The sequence below is a fragment of the Lithobates pipiens genome, unplaced genomic scaffold (assembly GCF_037356315.1).
Source record: "Lithobates pipiens isolate NorthernLeopardFrog02 unplaced genomic scaffold, aLitPip1_a1.2 Scaffold_19, whole genome shotgun sequence".
NCBI classification, from domain to species: Eukaryota; Metazoa; Chordata; class Amphibia; order Anura; family Ranidae; genus Lithobates; species Lithobates pipiens.
The window spans coordinates 174,180,922-174,203,950 of NW_027507764.1; the positions used below are offsets into that span (position 1 = coordinate 174,180,922).

General features: G+C 42.4%; 1 protein-coding gene across 1 annotated transcript in view; it reads left to right on the top strand.

Moving 5' to 3' along the window:
* The first annotated feature begins 12,351 nt into the window (after positions 1-12,351).
* The window catches only part of POMGNT2 (protein O-linked mannose N-acetylglucosaminyltransferase 2 (beta 1,4-)), a 32,458-nt gene continuing 21,780 nt past the window's right edge, over positions 12,352-23,029 (top strand). Inside the window, exon 1 of the mRNA XM_077491481.1 lies at positions 12,352-12,766. The gene's annotated coding sequence lies outside the window, so the exon portion shown is untranslated. The remainder of the gene's footprint in view (positions 12,767-23,029) is intronic.

Here is a 23,029-nt window from a genome sequence, read left to right on the forward strand (position 1 = left end):
ACCATTTTTGGACAGACCGTCATCCCAAAGACCAAGGCAAAGAGTCTCGGGGTCATCTTTGACTCGCAAATGTCTATGGATGCCCAAATAGGAGCAGTAGTCAGTGGCTCTCACCATCTGCTATGCAGACTAATCCCGTTCATCCCACAGAAGGACAAAGCAGTGGTAGTTGGAACAGTCATTAATTCACGGCTTGATTACGCAAACTCCCTTTACTTAGGATTACCCCAATATCAACTTGCGCGCTTACAACTTATTCAAAACACGGCGGCAAGGCTGATAACGGGGAAAAAACCCTGAAAATCAATCTCCCCTACCCTGGGGAACCTACACTGGCTAACTGTAAAGAATCTAATCACATTCAAGACCCTCTGCCTCACCCACAAATGCATGCATGGAGACTCTCCTCAATACCGATTCGAGAAAATAAAACACTACACGCCCAACCGCAGTCTTCGATCCTCTAACCAAAACCTCCTCCTCGTTCCCAAATTTCGGTACAAATCTAAGGGGGGACAGAGATTCGCTGTCCAAGGACCACGGCTATGGAATGCTTTACCAACCAACATCCGCTTCGAAGAAAACCTCCAGGTCTTCAGGAAAAAACTCAAGACCTTCCTCTTCTAGAAGCTGGACATCAAAGCTCAGCACAGCGCCTTGATGCGATTCAGTTCACTTTGAGCGCTATACAAATCATTCATTCATTTATTCACACTTTTCTACAATGTAGTAAGTGTACAGCTTGTATAACAGTGTTATGCCCTGTACACACAGTTGAATATTCAGATGGAAAAGGTCCGATCGGATTATATTGTCGGAAAATCCGATCGGACCTTTTCCGTCTGAATATCCAACCATGTGTACAGGGCATAACACTGTTATACAAGCTGTACACTTACTAATTTACATTGTAGAAAAGTGTAATTTCTTCAGTGTTGTCACATGAAAAGATGGAAGAAAATATTTACAAAAATGTGTGGGGTGTACTCACTACTAACTGTATTTCTGCCCTAACATTATTTAATTCTTTCTGCCACTTGCAGTTTTTAATGGCTGTGAGTGTGAAGTGCCCATCCCTTGTGAAGATCCCTTGATCGCACCATAGTGGTAAACACAAAAGGGCAGAGCTGTATAAAATCTACATATTATATCCAACTGTATAAACCAATGTTGCTTTCTTAAAATAATTTTTATATATGATCAAAATACTATAAATAACCAATTTCCAAAACAACTAGAATTTACAGCATACTAAAACCTAAAAAGGAACTACTTCCATTAAATTATATCACTAAATCAACATCTGAACCATAGAATGCTTCTGCAGATATCAACTAAATACTTGCCTCTGGTTTACAATCTAGGTCCTAAATGTATTATGTTAATGTTGCATTAAAAACCACAGATAGAAAAAAGATGAACCACAAAAGTCATAAATGTGGGTAGACAACCAACAGAAGGTGAAAGTTTAGCAAAACTTTCTCATTGTCTTTGTCAAAGACAAGAAAGGTGTTAAGTACAGGAAGGGAGAGAGCAGAAGTGAACAAGCTAGTATCTGGCCAAATCAATTCCTATCAACAAATAGGTTTAGAACGCAGGTGTATTTATAGATAAATTACCCCAAAAAAATGTAATCTTTAACACTAAGTAAATCTACAGATTTGCAAGTTAAATACGGTATGTATAGAGATCACTGATAACATAGCTATGCAGGGCCGTCTTTAATATTGATTGGACCCTGGGCAAAAAAAATTCTTGGCCCCCCCCCCATGCAATTTCACTCTCCACCTGCTCTGAGACATACAATAAATAGCAGGTAGACTTAAAATCAGCTTACTGTATCAGATCAGGCAGCGATTGTGATTGGTTGCCAGTGGTTACAGCATATCATTACTGCTTAATGACTGGTTGCTAGAGGTTACAGCACACATCATTACAGCTCACTGATTAGTTGCCAGAGGTTACAGCAAAATGATTTCTGCTTGTTAATTGGTTGCTAGAGATTACTGTACAGTAATACTGCTCACTGATTGGTTGCTAGAGGTTACAGCACATCATCTCCTCACTGCATGATATACTGTACATATGAATGCCACCTTTATTTACATATCAATGCTGCCGAACGCAGCTATTTACTTAGTAATGCAGCCCCTATTTACATATGAATGTCGGTTATTTACATATAAACACTGGGTCTGCAGGTGAGTCATCCATACACAACAATAGGGCACAGCTGGGCAGTATTAGTACCAACACTTCAGACTGAGATATCAAGACACAGCATGGAACTAAAACTTCAAGGGAATTTAAACTGGGATAATTGGCAAGTATGAGGCAGCTGCATAGGGCCCCACATCAATGACAGGGCCCAGGGCAGCTGCCTCTTTTGCCCTGCCTTAAAGACGGCCCTGTAGCTATGTAATTCTACAACCTCAGTTATCAGTACAATGTGACTCAGGTTTAGTGTACATTATTCAACCATCATCGAGCAGCATGTAAATGCATTCTAATATTTAATAAATACAATTGTATTAAAGTCAGGGGACACACTTGATTTACCTAATCTCAGCCTACTTTTACCTCCTACAGCACACATGCAGTTTTTCACATGGTTGTTGTGGGTGTACCCTGAAGCCTGTGCTGGGTATCTTCCCATGTCCGTCTTCCCCTCTCTTCTGTTCACAAATCAATGTCTATTCTGGATAAAAATAACAGAAGTTCTGAGAGGTTGGGCTTAGCTCCATATACATGGCTCAAGGCTTTATATTATCCATATAATCCCGGATATCTCCTAAACCTGCATGGTATCTGCACGTACGTGCTGTTTGCTTCAGTGAGTGTGCCGTTACCGGCTGCTCCCATGCGCATGCGCGGCAGTGACATCATCGGGGCTCTGGCCAATCACTGCACAGAGTCGCGATACCCGGAATTAACTCCGGGGAGAAATGTCGCCAGCTGGTGCTGTGTACTGGCACCGCAGCGGGGGCTTCGATCTCAGGTGAGTATTACATAGTGAGCTAGTATGCTATGCATACTAGCTCATTATACCTTTGTCTTGCAGGTATTTATTTATTTTTATTTTTTTCATGTGGGTTTACAACCACTTAAAGTAGGAATACTGCTGGGAATGCTGAAAGGAGACATGTACATTCAAAAGGCGTGGCAATTGGTTACATTAATGTTGGCCATATTTCCCATTGCACCATAACACTATAAGAACCTCTGTAATTTTGTATTCCTTTTTTTTTTGCTGTGTCCGATTGGGGAGATTCCTCTTCACTTCCTGTTGCAGAATTACAACAGGAGGTCAGACGAAATCTCCCCTATGTGAGAGGAAAAGACCTCTTATACAGCTGTTACCACTGACAAATTGGACTAGAGTCCAAGGTAGACTGCAATCAGGCATGTAGTTTTCTATTCTAACAGTAGTAGTTCATGTCTCTTCTGCAATAAAGAGCCTGCCTGCTCATGTCTTCTTTGGAATGTACACTGAGCTGCGCATGCTAGTTTTTGCCATTGCTGTTTTTTTAAATTGAAATGAAAACCTGACGTGGGTTCTAATGTTCCCTACTCTACCCAAAATCAAAACTAGGTTTCGCTAAACTTTAGATCCCTCAATTTAAGCATATACACTCTATTCAGTTAACAACATAGGCACACATAGTTCATCTTCTGTCATGATATGGACAATCTTAGGGATGCGTGTAACAACCAGGGCAGCTTGTGCACTAGCAACATGTTCTCTGCATCAGGGCTTTTGATATCAAACACAACTTTCAATCTTTTTTTTTTTTTTTAATTCTTTAATTTCATTTTAAGTATAACAGAAAGAAGAATTTTACAAAGTGATAAGAGGTACAAGGTTGTAGGGGGAAACATATCTCTGCTTCTGATGAGTACAGGCAGATTCTATAACACTTTAGAGGTAGGTAAAATTGTTCAATCCAAGATTTCGGCACCATAACAAGTTGACTGCCTTTAGGAGACGTTTAGGGCAAATTGCAGGTTTTGTAGTGCAATGACTGTAGAGTATTACAGCATGGCATGCCTAAATAAAGTGCCATACGTCTACACCCATATAATAGTATGAACTAATACTGGGGTATCCAAACTTTTTAAGCTTTTAACTTTTTAAAGGGCCAGTTTACTGTCCTTCACGTTTTTTTAGCGGGCTGGACTGTGGTCAGTGGAAGTAAGAAATGCCCCATCATTGGCTTTAATTGGAGGAATAGTGCCTTATTGATGCTGTCAGTAAGTGGAATGGTGTCCCATCATTGGTATCTTTGCCTTTTAATATATTTTTATTGAAAAGAATGGCATTGTACAACAATAATACACAGAAAAAAAGGAAAGAAAAGGGAATACTAATGCTTAACCACTTGAGGTCCAACGACATAGCCGAATAACGGCCACAGTGCGGACCTGAATTTCCAGGAGGCCGTCATAAAACGTCCTCCCCTTTGCATGCTCCCTGTGCGCCCCCTGCAGGGCGCAGACAGCAGGTGCTGTGATCACTGAGTCACTGAGACTTGGGTGATCACCTATCCGAGTAAGGGGCCAATCCCGGCCCCTTACCACGTGATCAGTTGTCAGCCAATGGCAGCTGATCACGTGTGTAAACAAAAGCTCTGTAATCTGCTTTTTTTTTCTCCTCACGCTGCCAGCGTGAGGAGAAAAAAAAAGACGATCGCCGGCTTATGCTCAAGGGACATCGGTCCCAAAGAGGAAGGAGGCACATCTGCCCCCTCCTCTGTGCTTGCAAGTGCCACCTGCCATTGCTCACAGTGCCCACCACTGCCACCTATCAATGGCCACAAATGCTACCTATCAATGCCCACCAGTGGTGCCAATCAGTGCCTCATCAGTGCCACCTAGTAGTGCTGCCTATCAGTGAACATCACTGCCACCCACCAGTGCCCATCACTGCCACCCATCAGTGCCCATCACTGACAGCTATCAGTGCCACCCATCAGTGACCATCACTGCCACCCATCAGTGCCCATCACTGCCAGTTATAAATGCCACCTATCAGTGCCACTTCTCAGTGCCCACCAATGCCACCTCTCAGTGCTGCCTATCAGTGCCACCTCTCAGTGCCGCCTATCGGTGCCACCTCTCAGTGCCGCCCTATCGGTGCCACCTCTCAGTGCCGCCCTATTGGTGCCCACCAGTGCCGCCCATTGGTGCCCCCCAGTGACGCCCATTGGTGCCCACCAGTTCAGCCCATTGGTGCCCATCAGTGCAGCCTCATCACCGTACATCAATGAAGGAGAAAAATTACCTTTTTGCTAAATTTTATAACAAAGTATAAAAAAAATAAAAAATTAACAAAAAAATAAAAACCGCACAGGCGATCAAACAACACCAAAAGAAAGCGCTATTTGTGGGAAAAAAATTATAAAAATTTCATTTGGGTACAGTATTGTATGGCCTCACAATTGTCATTCAAAGTGCATCAGCGCTGAAAGCTGAAAATTGGTCTGGAAAGGAGGAGGGTTTAAGTGCCCAGTAAGCAAGTGGTTAAAGACCATGGCATAAATATCCTTAAGTTAGCCAGATTTTATATTTCCCATTCCCACTTGTTAGGAAACTCAAAATTGCCTAAATATAACGTGCCGAAATAAAAAGACACAAACAAACAACAACACCAAACAGCAACAACAAACACCCCACAAACCAAAACAAAAAAAAACAAAAGAGGGGGGGGGAAATGGTGTCCGTTGGAGGAGTACTGCCCCAAGGGCCAAATAAAGACAAGCAAAGGGCCACATCCAGTCCCCAAGCCACAGTTTGGAGACCCCTGAACTAATACAATAGTACATACTAATATGAAACAATGCAGAAAAATTGTAATTCAGTCCTGAAGACACAGTGGTGGATTTACAAAAGGTAAATTTCCACAGAACTTAGTGAATGCAGTAATGATCTGCTGATTTCCATCATCCAATCATGTGCAAGAAAAATGCTTTTTTTTTTTATTTCATTGCACCTGACTAGGTATTCTTTACAAAGTGAAGCTTTATTACATTCACTAACCTCTGAGGAAAATGAGTGCTACTGCACTTGCGAAGTCCACAGTCTATTTAACATCAGTAAATCCACCCCACAGACACACTGGTGCTGTACAAAATCGACTTGAGCCTCTGTGACCCGCAAGCTGATAGTGTATTTAGGAATCTTAGGCCGCGTACACACGGGCGGACTGTTCGCCCAACTTTGTTCGTCAAACAGTTTCGGCAAACAGTCCGCTCAAAATTAGCATGGACGGACATGGCCACACACGGCACTTTTTGAGCGGACTGTTTCAGCGAACTGTTTGCCAAACAGTTCGCTCAACTTTTGAAATGAACGGACTCGCCCACGTAAGGCGGAGGCAAATCCGCCCATTTCGAGCGCGTGTACAGGTAGGCGGGGCCCGGGAAGGAGACGTCGCGGGCTCCGCCGCCTGGAATGGACTTAAAGGGGAACCCCAACGCCGAAAAAAATCGGCGTGGGGTCCCCCCAAAGTCCACAACAGACCCTTGTCCGAGCACGCTACCCGGCCGGCCAGGAAAGGGGGGCGAGCGAGCGCGCCCCCCCTCCTGAGCCGTACCAGGCCGCGTGCCCTCAACATGGGGGGGTGCCTTGGGGAAGGGGGGCCGCGCGGCCCCCCCACCCCAAAGCACCTTGTCCCCATGTTGATGAGGACAAGGGCCTCTTCCCGACAACCCTGGCCGTTGGTTGTCGGGGTCTGCGGGCGGGGGGCTTATCGGAATCCGGGAGCCCCCTTTAAGAAGGGGGCCCCCGGATATCGGCCCCCCACCCTATGTGAATGAGTATGGGGTACAATGTACCCCTACCCATTCACCTGTGAAATAAAGTACAAAAAAAAACACAACACAGGGAAAAAATATTTTATTGCACAGCTCCGGGGGTCTTCCGTCTTCGGGGGTCTTCTCGCCGGACTCCTCCGCTATCTTCGTGTAGCTCTTTTGCTAGCGGAGGAGTCCGGCTTTCTTCCTCCCCGCCGCCGGCCTCTTCTCCCGACTTCGGGGGTCTTGTCCCCCTCTTCGGTTCTTCTGCCGGGCCACCGCGCCTTCTTGTAGCTCTTTTGCAGGCGGTGGCCCGGTCTTCTGTCGCCGCTGCCTTCCGTTCTTCTGTCGCCGCCTTCGGTTCTTCTGCCGGGCCACCGTGCCTTCTTGTAGCTCTTTTACAGGCGGTGGCCCGGTCTTCTGTCGCCGCTGTCGCTGTCGCCGTCGCCGCCTTCCGTTCTTCTTCTTCTTCTTGTTCTTCTTCTTCTTCTCCAGGAGATGTTGACACGTCGCTCTCTCCGGCCTGAATGCCAGAGCCGCGCTGTGCGGTCACTTATATAGTGACAATGGGGCGGTGTCACATGGTATATGTCACATGGGTTGGTCACATGGGTTGATGTCACATGGGGACTATGACATCGTAAGGGGGCGGGGTCACCATGTGACCAACCCATGTGACATATACCATGTGACCCCGCCCCATTGTCACTATATTGGCACAGCGCGGCTCTGGCATTCCGGCCGGAGAGAGCGACGTGTCAACATCTCCTGGAGAAGAAGAAGAAGAACAAGAAGAAGAAGAAGAACGGAAGGCGGCGACGGCGACAGCGACAGCGGCGACAGAAGACCGGGCCACCGCCTGTAAAAGAGCTACAAGAAGGCGCGGTGGCCCGGCAGAAGAACCGAAGGCGGCGACAGAAGAACGGAAGGCAGCGGCGACAGAAGACCGGGCCACCGCCTGCAAAAGAGCTACAAGAAGGCGCGGTGGCCCGGCAGAAGAACCGAAGAGGGGGACAAGACCCCCGAAGTCGGGAGAAGAGGCCGGCGGCGGGGAGGAAGAAAGCCGGACTCCTCCGCTAGCAAAAGAGCTACACGAAGATAGCGGAGGAGTCCGGCGAGAAGACCCCCGAAGACGGAAGACCCCCGGAGCTGTGCAATAAAATATTTTTTCCGTGTTGTGTTTTTTTTTGTACTTTATTTCACAGGTGAATGGGTAGGGGTACATTGTACCCCATACTCATTCACATAGGGTGGGGGGCCGGTATCCGGGGGCCCCCTTCTTAAAGGGGGCTCCCGGATTCCGATAAGCCCCCCACCCGCAGACCCCGACAACCAACGGCCAGGGTTGTCGGGAAGAGGCCCTTGTCCTCATCAACATGGGGACAAGGTGCTTTGGGGTGGGGGGGCCGCGCGGCCCCCCCTTCCCCAAGGCACCCCCCATGTTGAGGGCACGCGGCCTGGTACGGCTCAGGAGGGGGGGCGCGCTCGCTCGCCCCCCTTTCCTGGCCGGCCGGGTAGCGTGCTCGGACAAGGGTCTGTTGTGGACTTTGGGGGAACCCCCACGCCGATTTTTTTCGGCGTTGGGGTTCCCCTTTAAGCCCATTCCAGGCGGCGGAGCCCGCGACGTCTCCGTCGCGGGCCCCGCCTACCTTCACACGCGCTCGAAATGAGCAGACTTTCCTCCGAGCGGGAACAGTTTGCTCATTTCGAAAGTAGCCTACACACGGGCGGACTGTTCGCTCAAACACAGTTTCAGCGGACAGTTTTTCGGAATTTCCGAAAGACTTTGTCCGTCAAACTGTCCGCTGAAACTGTCCGCTGAAAGCCCACACACGAGCGGACTGTCCACCCAAACACTGTTCAGCAGACAAGGTTGGGCGAACAGTCCGCCCGTGTGTACGCGGCCTTAGTGTAAAAATGACTGAAACATTTATTATATATATATTAGAAACGAGAAATAAAACTTAAGACAGAGACCACTTTTCTTAGTCCTCTTCTGGAGTAGTATGATTATCCCAACAAGAGTATTAACAAACTACAATGGTTTTTCTGTTTAATCTTCTGCAGCATAGGAGAATCTCTAATTTGAAAAGCAATCAAACAGAAATATATATATAAAAAAAAAAAAAACTCTTCCATAATTTGTTGACATAGATGCTTTATATTATAATTGTATTTCTTAACCACTTGCCGACCAGTCGCCTTCATTATACTGCGGCAGGTCGGCACGATCCCGCAAACCATCGTAGCTATACGTTGGCTCCGTTAAGCGGGATAGCAGGCTTGTGCGCGCCCACTGCACTGCAGGGGTGCCGATGCTCGTGAGCGGCGTCGCGATGACCACTGGCCATGCGTAATCGCAGGCATGAGGGGCGGAAGAGGGATGTGTGTGTGTAAACATACACACATCCCTGTTCTGTGAGTAGAGGAGATGCAGATTGTAAGTTCCTAATAGCTAGGAACCATGATCTGTCAGTCCCATCCCCCTACAGTTAGAACACACACTAGGGGAGTCTGTCAGCAGGTCCTGGCCAATGATTCATGGCCGGGACCTGATGATTGGCTGTGAAGACTCAAACCTCAGAGCCCTGTGTTGACAATTAACCACAGGGCTCTGTACAAAGGGAATAGCAGGGATAAGAAACAAAGTTCTTTAGTAAAAAATCAGCACACAATACACGCATTACACCTTGTTAGGCACACATTTAATCCCTTGATTGATGTTAACCCCCTTCTCTGCCAATGTCATTTATACAGTGACAGTGCTTGGTATTAGCACTGATCACTCTATTAGTGTCACTGGTAATGTCAGTGAAAGTTATTCAGTGCTTACTCAGTGTCAGTTAGTTTCAGATTTCCTGCTGCACCATTGTAGTCCTATTATAAGTCACCGATCCCCGCCATTAGTAGTATAAAAAGAAAAACAAATTCCAGTATATATACCATAGTTTGTATATGCTATAACTTTCACGCAAACCAATCAATATATCGTTTTTTTTTTTTTTTTACAAAGACCATGTTGCAGAAATCGAAATTTATGAAGAAATTTTATATTTTTATTTTTTTACTGGATATGTTTTACATGATATCATATATGATTTTTATATAATAAAAAAAACCCAGCAGTGATCAAATACCACCAAAAGAAAGCTCTTTTTTGTGTAAAAAAAATGATGTACTGTAAATTTCACTTGTGTACAGCATTGCATGAGCGCGCAATCACCAGTTGAAGTAGTTTAGTGCTGAATAGCAAAACAAAAAATGGCCTGGTCATGAAGGGGGTAAAATCTTCTGGAGCTGAGGTGGTTAAGCTGGGTATACATGTACCAAAAGTCTTCTGGCTTAGCAGTCCGGGGGGGGGGGGGGGATTGTAGACAAGGGTAGATTTTTTTCTAATTCCTGGATTTGGCCTTTAATAATTATTGTGCCGGGGTTCTATAGAGAAATGCCCCCCCGTCAAAAAATGCCTCCAATACGTCTATGCATGCGCAGTAACAAACATCACTCCAGCTGATATGTTGATCAGCTGGCGTGACGTCAACACAGCGCATATCATCGGAGGCATTATCCGACGCTATGCAAACAGCGGAGGGAGAACGTACTTGTCAGATTCTGCCTCGCTGTTGCGAGGTGGGTTTTGCCTGTACTGAACGCTGGTTTTCTGTCTGTTGCATGGCGGGTACAGGGTCAGTGTCAGAAAAATGGATTTCGGCTCTGTCTAAGGCAGGGGTGCCCAACCAGTGGCCCGGGGGCCACATGTGGCCCACGGAGCCCTCTGATGTGGCCCGCGCCCTCCTTCTGTGGGATTGCAGATTGGCTGTGGGCTGTGTCCGCTCTGCACAGACTGTCTTCCGCCTGCTCTTCTCATTGTGGCCCACGACCGGTTACCAAGTCACTTAAGTGGCCCTCACTCTTCAAAAGATTGGGCACCCCTGGTCTCAGGGAAGGTTAAAACACACACAAAACCCACCCCACAACAGCGAGGCGGTGCTTAGCAGATTGGTGAATACTGCCTCCGACGATCTGCGCATGCACTGTATTGACATCACGCCAGCTCATCAACATATCAGCTGGTGTGACACTGGTTATTGCGCATGTGCATACCCATTGGAGGCATTTTTCGACGTGGGCATTTCTTGATAGAACACTGACATGCACAAAGTAAATGGAATCAAAGAGGGATCATTCAGAAACATTTGGCAATATTTTTATTAGATATGTGCATTAGTTTTTGTCCAAATGCATTTTCGGGTATTTTCGTTATCGTTTTAACAAACGATAACGAACATGCAGAATCCGAAAACTGAAAGATCCGACATAAACAAATGCTTTATTTTCATTTTCGTTGTGACAACAGTTCGATATAGATAGGAGATTTGACATGATGCTGACAATTGCGATCTGTGTCCATCGAATTTGTGGTCGATTGTGCCTAACCTTAGCTCTATTAGTCCAAGATTATTCTACATAGAGAGAAGAGATTCGACATTATAGAGACAATAGCAAAAAAGGTCGACTGTACCTAACCTAACTTTATTAGTCCAAGATTATTCGACATAGAGAGAAAAGATTTGACATGAAGATTCGACTAAGCAGTCGTCGCGAGTGGACATTGATGGTCAAATGCTCCACCCATAGGCTATAGAAGAATTCTAATGTTGGTTGACTAGTAATAATAATTAATAAATATAATTATTACTAGTATCATACAACATTAGAATTCTACTATAGCTTGTAGGAGGAACATTCGAACCGGAAATGTACGATTGCGGCGTCGTACAGTTTAGCTGTTCCGCCGAATCTTCTTAGAACATTCGACAGACACCATAAGCCTTCAATGACAGACTCAACTTTAATTATTTCGGATTTTCGGACGAATGTATTTTTTAATGAAACTAAATAAAATCGAATTTCGGGAGTAACTAAATACATTTATTTTTCAGATTTTTTTTTTGCACATGTCTAATTGTTATCAGTTAGTGATAAATACATGTAGGCAATCTAGTTTTTTTCACAATCGTAGGACAATTAAGTGCTCATGCACATGGACGTTTTAAAAAACTGGCTGTAATTGTTAACATTCTACTACAAACTGCTTTTTTGCCCAAACATTTATATACTTTTTGAAAGGAAAGCTAAAGACACAAAATATAGTGGGAGATTTATAAAAAAAAATTCTATAATGCGGGAATTGTCCTATATCATTCATTAAGCTATATCTCTCCTGGTAGGAGAACTGTTGAGTGAATATTTGATCTGGAACGCTGCTGTGTTTTTTTCAAGAAAAGGCAGTTGTCAGATCCTTTGTAGCAACTGACAAGTAGGAAGTGCACCCTCCCTTTTATATGCTTGGTATGATATTGTAATTTTAGCACGTGGCTGAATACCGATTTAAAAACCATAAATGCGATATATGTCAGTATACAGATTATCAGCAAATTCTATTCATTTGCTCGTCTCACTTCCTCCAACATGCTCTGCTCTACAAACGCTGCCTTTTCTGCTTCTTTTTTTTTTGTAGGCCATATGGGAATTTTCAGAGCCATTGCAGCAAATCATGTTGCATTCAATGATGACCTCTGGGACACTAACAAATTGAGGTGAGCCAGTGAGAGCGATAGGACACTGATGACAGACAGAGCATGCTCAGAAGCAGAAAGGGGGAGAGCAGCAAATGCCAGCTCAGTCTGCAGATGGTGCAATGAAAACAGCTATTATCATATGAATGAAACAGCCTTGCTGAGATTTGTTTGCAATTCTCCAATCAGAGACGAGACAAAAGGAACCCTCTTAAACCATTTTTATTCAGCAGAAGGAAGACGGGGAACTCCAGATAACAGTAGATGTGTTTTTTTATTTTTTTTATGCTTTTTTAGCAATGTAAGCGATGCACATTATTGAAGTACTGATCTCCTATCCACAGCAGCCTCTGAAGTCTGCAGCTGTCCAGGAGTCATGAACAGCATGTTCTTATGGTGAGTGCTAATGACAGCATTTATCCATTACAATATGGCTTGCATTGTAATTTTTAGAAATAATGGCTACGTTTTATGTTCTGCTACTGAACATGATTGCTTTCAGCTAGTTATATCTTAATCATTCCTCAGGAAGAATTGCATTCTTTCTGCTTTATTATGTGTAACACTGACTGTATGGAAAAGGAGAGTATATTTAGCATACAAGACATATTTTGGACAGGTAATCATCTTGTTTAATGCATATTTTATTATAGAGCATCATCTATTTTGGTTACTGCATGCAACAAATATACATGTGTGACTTCATTTTCACATGGCTTTAACAAAGTCCAGGCCTCCCCAAAGGGAGAACAGCCTTTAAAATGACAGTGCTACACTGACAAAAAAATGACATATAATATATATGAGCTTATTGGGATAATTAGATCTAGATATAGCTAGAGGATTTATCAGAACAAGCATACAGTATATTCTCCTATTTTAATTGACCTTGTGCTGTTTATGCAAAGGAGTTGCCTAACTATTAAGTACGGTGTCATATGTTTCAGATTATTTGGATTTATCTAAATTTGAATACATGCGTTAAAGTGTCTAAGGCAGCCTTTCTTAACCTTTTTATCTCAGAGGAACCCTTAAAATAATTTCCGGGTGTCAGGAAACCCCTGCTAAAAATGATTACATCCACAGCTCACTGTACCTAAGCAAGCCCAGTATGCTGTGTATATAAAATGATGAATTAAATGAAAGGATAAAGAATGTGACTTACCTACAGTATTTGACACCCAAGGTAGATCATATTTTATGATAAAATGATTTGGAGTATTATTTACAAATTTAAAATAATCATAATGGTCAGAAAAAAACCTGACGATGGTCTCTACATTGGTGATCAGTGGACAAATGAGATTTTATTTTGTGGTCTGTTGGAAAGGAGCACCTTTACATTATGGTCAAAGAGAGAGAGAGAGAGATTCTATGTTTGGTGAGAGGAGGAATGCCCATTACATTTGAGATAATCAATGCCATCATTACAGACAGCTAAAACAATCCCTGATGCCATGCCACTGATGCTGCCCAAGTATCTTTGGCCTGTAGAATGAAGCATTCACCATAAGGTAGTAGATCAACCATTTGCTGTTCAAGGAACCCCTCGCAACCTCTGGAGAAACCTTCTGGTTCCATGGAATTTTGGTCAAGAAAGTGTGGTCTAAGGGTAGAATTGTCTCATACAAACAGCACTGATCTGTAACGATCAGATTTTTATTCTGAAATGGTTTATCCCTCAAGGCATTGTCAGGCCAATAGTACAAACAGCAGTAGTATAGGGTTACCCAAAAGAACCAATTACAAAACAGATTTGTGACAGTCTACTCTTCTAAAGCTGGTCATACAGTGAGCGAATTCATTAGGAACAGGTCGGAATTTGCTTCATAGGTGGCCCTGTCGACACCTTCCCACCCAACATCCTTTGATTGAAAAATTTAAGGAGGCAAACAGAAAACTGTTGGCTGAACAGTAACTGCATTCAACCAGATGCACTCACTGTTTGGGTATTCCCACAGCCACCAGCTGTCAGAATACAATAGCCAGCACTGCAGATTTGTACATCCGCGCTGTATGGAGTGGATGGAGTAATCTTTTAGAATTTTCCATTCAGTTTGCTGGCTGAACCAAAAAAATACAGGCATACCCCACTTTTAAGTACACAATGTTTACTAAAGCTGGAAAATCAGGCTCACGTCTGCATAGAAACCAATGCACTTCTAACCTCGGCTTGTTCAATTAAAGTGGTTGTAAACCTTTACAAACAACTTTGACCTACAGGTAAGCCTAGATTAAGGCTTACCTGTAGGTCCAAGAAATTTTTCCTAAAACGACACGGTTTAGGAGATATTTACTAAAAGAAAGTCACCGCTGCCGTTAGTGGCGGCTCCCGTGCACATGCGCGGGAGTGATGTCATCGTTGCTCCAGCGCTGTGAGTGGCCAGAGCAGCGATACCCGGAAGAAGATGGACGCTCCGTACTACAGGGGACAGCGCTGACATCGCTGGCTCCTGTGTCAGGTAAGTGAGAAATAATGGGCTACTATGCGATGCATAGTAGCCCATTATGCTTTACCTTTGCAGGGAGACAAAGAAGAAGTAAACCCAGGGTTTACTTCCTCTTTAAGCTTGGGTAAAAACTTGTAAGTTCACTGGTTTCTATGCAGAAGTGAGACTGATTTTGCACTTTCTAACTTCAGTAAATAAACCCCATTGTGTATTTAAAAGTGGGGTATGCCTGTATATTAGTGTATGGCCAGCTTAAGCTGCTAAAATGTGACTGGTTACTAAAAGTTAGGGCTTTTTCAGACTGTTGTGCATTAGAATGCAAATGGCTTTCATTTTTATTTATCATGTATTGAAGTATTTTGTTCATTGTTTTTTTATACGTGTATTATGTTATTGCCCAGACTGAATAAGATCTTATTATAAACCCTATACATTTTTCTACTATATTGTTAAACAATTTCTATGCTGTGAAATGTGCTTAAAACGGAACCCAGAGTTTACGCTGTTTTTAAAAATAATTGTACTGCTTTACAGAAGAATTTCAGGAAGTGTTTTTTTTTGACCATACAGTGGGGCTGTGCCCGCATTGCATGGGTTAACTGCTAGTTTTTGTCTAGGGGTGAGGAGAGCAGAGATATACTTACCTAATCCACCAATTGTCTAAGCGCAAGTCTGGTCCCTGCCGCTCCTGTTCCCCTGAGCGCTAGCAGACTTGTGTGGTGGACTCTTCCGGACGTCATCACACCCATAGACGAGCTCTGGATGTGAGGAGGGAAGGAACAATCTACCACAGGACGTGGGAGAGCGCGGTTTTCCAGAAGATCGAGCAATCAGGTAAGAATATCTTTTCTGTGTGCCCCTGGACAAAACGAGCAGTTAACCCACGCAATTCCCAAATGTCTACTTTAAACTGTATGTGACACAAAATAAAAATTTAATTTCATATGAAGTTGTAAAGAATTAGAATTCCTGTTTGTTTTTTACTGCTATCCAGGGCTCAGTTAGAATAAGAGTAATTTCCCTTTACTTCCTGTCCCTCTGAAAACAGTTTAACCAGACAGGAAGTAAGGAAAAGCCTACAAAAAGGGAACAAGCTGAAATGAAAATCTGACGGGCACTAGCCTTCTTCTACTGTAACTAAAAATGTATTTTTATTTGTGTCGGTGCTGCTGTTGAAGAGTTCTGTTCACTTTCTACCAGAGTCCCGGATAGCATTATAAATCTGATAGGGGTGTAACCCATCCCCACTCAATCCAAAATGATGAAAAAAGTTTTGGCTGGACATACACTTAAAGACAGACTATATGTATTGTGGGTGGAGTCCCCGGCCCCCATATTATATTATATGAAAGAAGTCTCCCAATACAAGGGATTTATATCACAATGTTATTCTATGATCCTGTCTACACACTTGAAAAGTTTCCCAGCGGAAGTGGCGGCCACTTGGGAAAGAGATGTAGACACGTTCGAGGAAGAGCAATGGGAGGAAGCTCTGCAGGCGGTACAGTTGTGCACTCTTAATATGACACAGAGGCTGTCCCAATTATATATTTTTCTGCGGGTGCAACATACACCTGCAAGGCTAAATAGAATGGGCGTGTACTTGGTGCTCCAGGAACAATAGAGATCTCATCCACCTTTAGTGGCGTTGGCTTAAGCTACATCTCTCCTGGCTGGAAGTTGTTAAAACCATTAACAGGGTGCTTCAGGTCAATATCCATTTGGATCCCAAGCACTGCATATTAGAATCCTGGATGACCTTCCCATACAAAATAATCTCAAACAAGCTATAGCTAAGGTTCTCTCTTCAGGTATGTAGGCTTATCCTCAGACATTGAAAGGCGGCAGACCCCCCTACCCTACGGGAATGGGTTAACCAAATGGGGGACACCCTAAGGTTGGAAAAAATACATCTTTCAACACCGTGGTCATCCTACCAAGTTCAATGCCATTTGGTCTCTGTGGCTAGACACTCCAGGCTTTTCTCAGGTTGATTTGGTTTTACATAGACTAACTACTTTAATATAGATGTGGATTGTACCCATGATGTATACCAGTTAGGTTCTGAGTGGACATACTACTATTATTGAAAGGTGCATTAGGGGGGAGGGGGAGGAAGGTAAAACTGACTTAAAATATAGTTGTTGATTAAATGGTGGATTGTGATGACCAATTGCCATTGACAATGTTTTATCTGAAACCACTGTGTTGGATTAATTGTTTTTGTTGCTCTCAATAAAAATCTTTTGCGAGAAAAAAAAAGACAGACTATATAAAGTTTGAGTAAATAAATTGTTAAACCCACGCATAAGCATGGAGAACATGCATACTCCATTCAGATAAAGTGCTGGTTGGGACTCATACTGAGGACCTTGGTGCTGCAAGGCTGAAGTGCTAACCACTACATCGCTTTGCTAATCTGTCCAATGACTGTGGGGTTGTAAATGAGGCCTAAGCATGGTAGTGCTTCATGGTTACAGAGTACGTGTTAAAAATACGCTTATCGATTTCATAGCTGAAATTTATAAATACAGAATCATCGTGCTGGAGGTTAGAAATCTTTCAGCAAGTTGGGCTGTCATCATCATAGTGCTATTATATGATATGAACACTGCAGTCAAACTAAATATTCTATCACTTAACAAGGAATACATTAATAAATGATTACAAGTTGAAAAGGCTTATCTACATTTCAGTCTCAAGAGAAAATGTCATCAGACCTAGGGTAAATATACTGGGAAGTGATGTACCTCCGTAGAGCCTTCTAAACCCTTTTTATGCAGATGGTAGTTAGATAAAATTACATCAAGTCCTGTTAAGTGGAAGTATAACTATGAACAATCAGGCTGTATACCAAAAAGCCCTCTAAGATCCATTAAAAAAGTGATACCACAACAGAATGATGTTAATGCAATAGGTAACAATGTCAAAACATCAGACCACTAAATCATTTTAAGGCCTGCTGGCCAAAGTACAAGCAACAAGTTTCAGGAACACTATATATTGGCCATATGCCATTATGGTCTAGATTAGCATTTCTCAGCCTTTTGTCAGTCAAAGCACCCTTTAAATGCATTTAAAATCTACAGGCACCCCAGTCTAAATTGTATATATTACTTATCAATGAGAAACCCGAGTCTGGAACGATACACACAACCATCTTGATAAAATATAATTCACCACTTCACATCAGAGGTCCCCGATCACATTAGAGGCTCCCCTATACATTGGAAGCCCCCTCTTCACATCAAAGTCACCCCTATATATAACACCCCTGACATAAGGCTGGCCATGCATGGTGCAAATGTGTTTCCTGCAACCACAGGTTACAGGAAAGAAAAAGGCAAACAAACTTCCTAGGACACTAGCAAAAATGTGGGCTAGCTTACAATTTTCTGCCTCAACCTCCTAAAGGCAGTAGTATACCCCAACTGTTCCTGAATTCTTGTGTCCCTCAATGTACATGAAAGAAATCGTGTCTGCAATTGCTCATCAACATCCTAAATTGGTAGGTACCTGTCTGTCATGCTAACCCTTGGGTTTTGTGAGCTGTTAACCTGGAACAAGTATTTAGATTGGGAGCTTTCACATTCACTGGCTACATACTTGATAGGAGTCTTATAGAAAGTAAAGCTAGTACAAGGACAAAGCACCAAAAAATAAAAAAGTTAATGGTCCACAGTATCAACTTGTATTTTCCTAACTTGACACTTTCTCTGAGAAATTAGAAGACAGATATAGTGTACTTCTCCCCTGCAACTGCATGGCATGACTTATTATTTGATATCTGCAGAGCTCAAATTTGTACATAGAGGTGCATGAACCTAGCTGCTGAAGATCTAGAGGGCTCAAAATAAAGAGGTGTATGCCATTTTAAAAACAACTATAGCTGTTGATGGTAAACTAAATGCTTATATAAGCTACTAATCAAGTAGGCAAGGGTAATGATTCAAAAACAAGTTTACCGTCACCATGAGTTCACTTGTTAAGTGTGAAACACGTGGATGAAATTGGATAAAAAAACTGATGAACAGATGGTTACAGTTCATTTAGCAGAAATGCTTAACCGAGAATATGTTTATTTAATTTTAATAAATGTAAATTTATGATATATTGTGAGGGCCAAAGTAACTTGTACACTTATGAGTCTATTTATAAATAATATTGCTGTAGGAATGTGACAGCATTTGCTCAGCTGTCGCAAATAACTCCCAAAATGTGTCTACTATGTTTATTTCCTATGATTGTCAGCTCCACCTAATGGTCAAAATGCAGAATACCTTGATTGTGAAAATACTGCCATTAGATGGATCTGACGATTGTAGGAAATCCATTACGAGTATTAATTATGACTGCTGTGAGAATGCTGTGTGACATTCACACAGCAAAGTTTTCGTAAATAGACCGGATAGTATTGCAGTTATAAAAAAGTCATTCAGCAAACATTATTCCCTGATCCCTGACTGAACTTTAAGAGCAGCTCAGATTTTTTATTTTTTATTTCGACAAAGTGATGAAGAGAGTACCTCTTTCAGGTTTTTATTTCTCTGTTTCCTAATTAGGGAGATTTCCCCTCATTTCCTGTCCTAGTGACAGGGAAATGGAGGGACAGGGAGCAATGAAAAAACTTCCACTGGGAACAAGGAAAGCAACAAAAGCATTTTTGAGAAAGGCCAGAAACTCTTTTGAAGTTTATTGCTAGTCCTTCTATTTCTTGTCACAGGGTCAGTAAACCATGGCAAATCTTCCAATGTGGTCATGAGCAGTAATTAGAAAATGTAAGTGCTAACTCTTCCTTTCTCTAGCCAAAGCTACAAAAAAAAAATGTCTGGGATGGGCTTTAACTGCCCCTTAGCTCTTTATTACCCCATCCTCTCCTTTTTATAGAAAAAAAGCCAATGCACACTCCTGGAAGACCCCCCTAGTTGAATTTTCAGGAAGTCAAGACTCGCTTAAATGGCACAACGGTAAATGAAAAATTAACAGCCATAGTAGAAGAGCAACATGACTTGTTTTTGAAAATGTGGACCCTGTGGATAGATTACATACAACCTGACAATAGGGCTTTACATTTCGATTTTTAACTCTAATGTTAAGGAATGGCGTTAGGGGAGAGGAAATGACTCCCCTGTCACCTTGACGTAGCAGCACTAGTGCACTTTTTCTTCTTCCTCCTCTTTTCCCTCCTTCTACCTACTTCCTTTTCTGTTCCTACCACCGGAAAATTCAGACAGTTCATTAAACATGTAATTATCCTACACTGGTTCTTTTGCATGAGCCTCCATTGATTATTTTTTTTCCCTAGTCCTTTCTTTTTATAATCCATTATGTTGGAAAGGTATTCATTCTGCCTAATATATGAGAGGCTACTTAGTTTACCTTTCTTGCTATGCATAAGTTTGATCCCGGTATTGGGTGTTTACCATTTTTAACTTTCTTATTTAGCTACAGACCTCCAGACTATGTTATATAGTGTGATTTTTGTACTTTTGTCTTGAGAATGTCAATAACAAAAATGATTGAATGAAAAAACAACCAATGACTAGGCCCAGTGGCGTTGTGTCCATTAAGGGCGCCACCCCCCTCTGTGTATAATGGATAGATTCATGCATAGCATGAATCTAACCATGGCCACCGCCTCCACCCCCTATTCAGGCATCCAGCCCCTTTTTGAACGCAGATTGCCTGAATTACACCAGCAGGGGTGTATTTTTGAAGTACCCGATTAGAGCCGCAGGCTCCAATAGGCTTCGAAAAAAGGTGAACTGCGAGCGGAAAGCATTGCGCTCGCAGTCCACCTAGGTGTGTTAGAAAAGCAAATGAATATTCGCTTTCCTAACACTGAACCGCCCCCCAAAAATGTTGCACACCAGTCGCCACTGACTAGTCCCAAGGCACGCAGGAAGTAACATGCCATCAGCCAATCAGAGTTGTGGTTGGCATGATGCTTAAGCCGGCTACAGACAGAGTGATTTTCTTTCCTGCAGCCACGGGTTGCCGGAAAGAAAGTTGCTAGATTCCCCCATCAACACAGTCAATCAATGGAGCCATTGTGTTCTCTCGGTGGGGGAAGCCGTCCCCGCTGGGAGAACACAGTGATTATTGCTAGCAGCTATAACAACTGCTAGAAATAATCACATGGAAAATCTTACAGCCTGGTTGCACTAAAGTTGCTCGATTGATCAACTTAGCATTCAGCCTGCCTATACATGGTTCGAATTTCAGGGAGTTCCTGCTGAACTGGCCGAGATTCAATCCATCTATGCAGCTTTAGGCAATGTGATTATACAGAAGTAATATAGTATTCTCCAAGATTTGGAAATTTACTCAAACTCTAACAACTCCACAAAAACAATAGTGAAATGCTTTATACAAACTCAGTGGTTTCTGATCAGATTAGCTGCAAAAGATGCCCCATTGGCATGCCATCTGAAACACATCACTCTTATACACAATTAGTGCCCGTTCACACAGGGGTGACACGACTTGCAGCGCGACTCACAGACGCGATCTGCATACGACTTCAGCAGCGCCTTGCAAAACGACGACTGTATAGAAGTCAATGCAAGTCGCCTGAAGTGGCCCCAAAAATAGTACAGGAACCTTTTTCTAAGTCGGAGCGACTTGAGTCGCTCCTATTAGAATGGTTCCATAGTACAGAACGGAGCGCGACTTGTCAGGCGACTAAGTCGCCTGACAAGTCGCGGTAGTGTGAACGGGCACTTAGGGTTGTACATCTTTCATTGTTTCCATTGCAATATTATGTACACCATCATTATTACAGACCCAATGACAAGCTCTATGTTACTTTCATTCTTTAATTAAAAAAAAAATATGTTTAAACAAAAAAGTTATGAGGATCTTTGTTGCCCTCATGAAGCAGATGTTGGCTTTCAGTTTCTAATATTTACAAAATAGAAACAGAAATCTCAAGACTTCCTGCTAAATGTCCTTGTTCTTTTTTGTTTCCTAAATCAACCAGGAAGGAATAATGTACCAGTTACAATATATAGAAACCAATTACAGATAGTGACATGTTAAATATCTGTTTTCTTGCTATGGGCAGGTCCCAAATTTTACTATTCTTCCAGTTTTACTTTATACATCAGTTTTGTAGACTAGAGTTTCAGTTTGTATGCAAATCAGACAGGCCCTTCTACTACATGGTTTTGGTAAACCTGAAGGAAAAACTCAGCAGAAAAACTGATAGTGCTTATAGGGCAATTAAAAAGTAGAGAGACAGAAAAATAGTTACTGGAAGTTTTATGGCCGTTTCAATGAAGTGCATAACATGAGAATAGATAAGCTGGATAGATGATTGTTGCCCAAACTTTGAATGGGCAAACCACACAACTGAATATCAGCTGCAAACAAAGGCCTGTTGGCATGATTAACTTTGTAATCTTTACTACTGTCTTATTGGGTTTGCAAATTATTGGCTGCAAAAACATTGACACAAACATTCCAGGACTATACATAATTGAATGTGGACAACTGCAACACTGTGTGGTCATAGTTGCAGGGGCATCCTAGCAAGCTTTAATCATTATTAAAATATTACAAAGCACTAGTGAGTAGATTTTGCATAAATGAAAATGGCAACCTGTTATAAACTGCAGTCAACTGTTAGCGTAGGGAAAATGAATAACACAGATGTCAATTTAGTTTAGCCATAATGCTGTTGGAATGGAATTTTTTTTTTTTAACATGGAGGGGTGTTCATCACTATGTCATTTTGTATTGATTGTTCAAGTGGTATTATCACATTACAAGAAAGGAAATAACACCTAGCTATGTCTTCTAGGCTATTTGGATTAAATTACAAGCAATTCTCCACTTTCATTTTGGATTTTATATTTTTAAGCTCTATATTGTTTTGCTGCAGTTAATGGAATCTAACATTACATATGCCATTTTGCCTCCCATAGCATACACTACCCCACCATCTCCTTCCCAAATTGCATTTATTTGTTAATTTATTAATGTGTTTTAGCTGGTTGCAACCCTAGAAAATAATAGTTTCACATTGCTAGTGATGCATTATTTAGTAGACCATCATCGCTGTTACATGATATAGCCTATGATCTGTCTTCAAGGTCCAATATAAAACAGATTTGTAAAAGCTATATTGTAGCTGTCAAATTGAGACCCTGTGCTAATTTTATAAAATACATTTTTGTTGTATTGTTTAATGGTGTATGTATTTTTT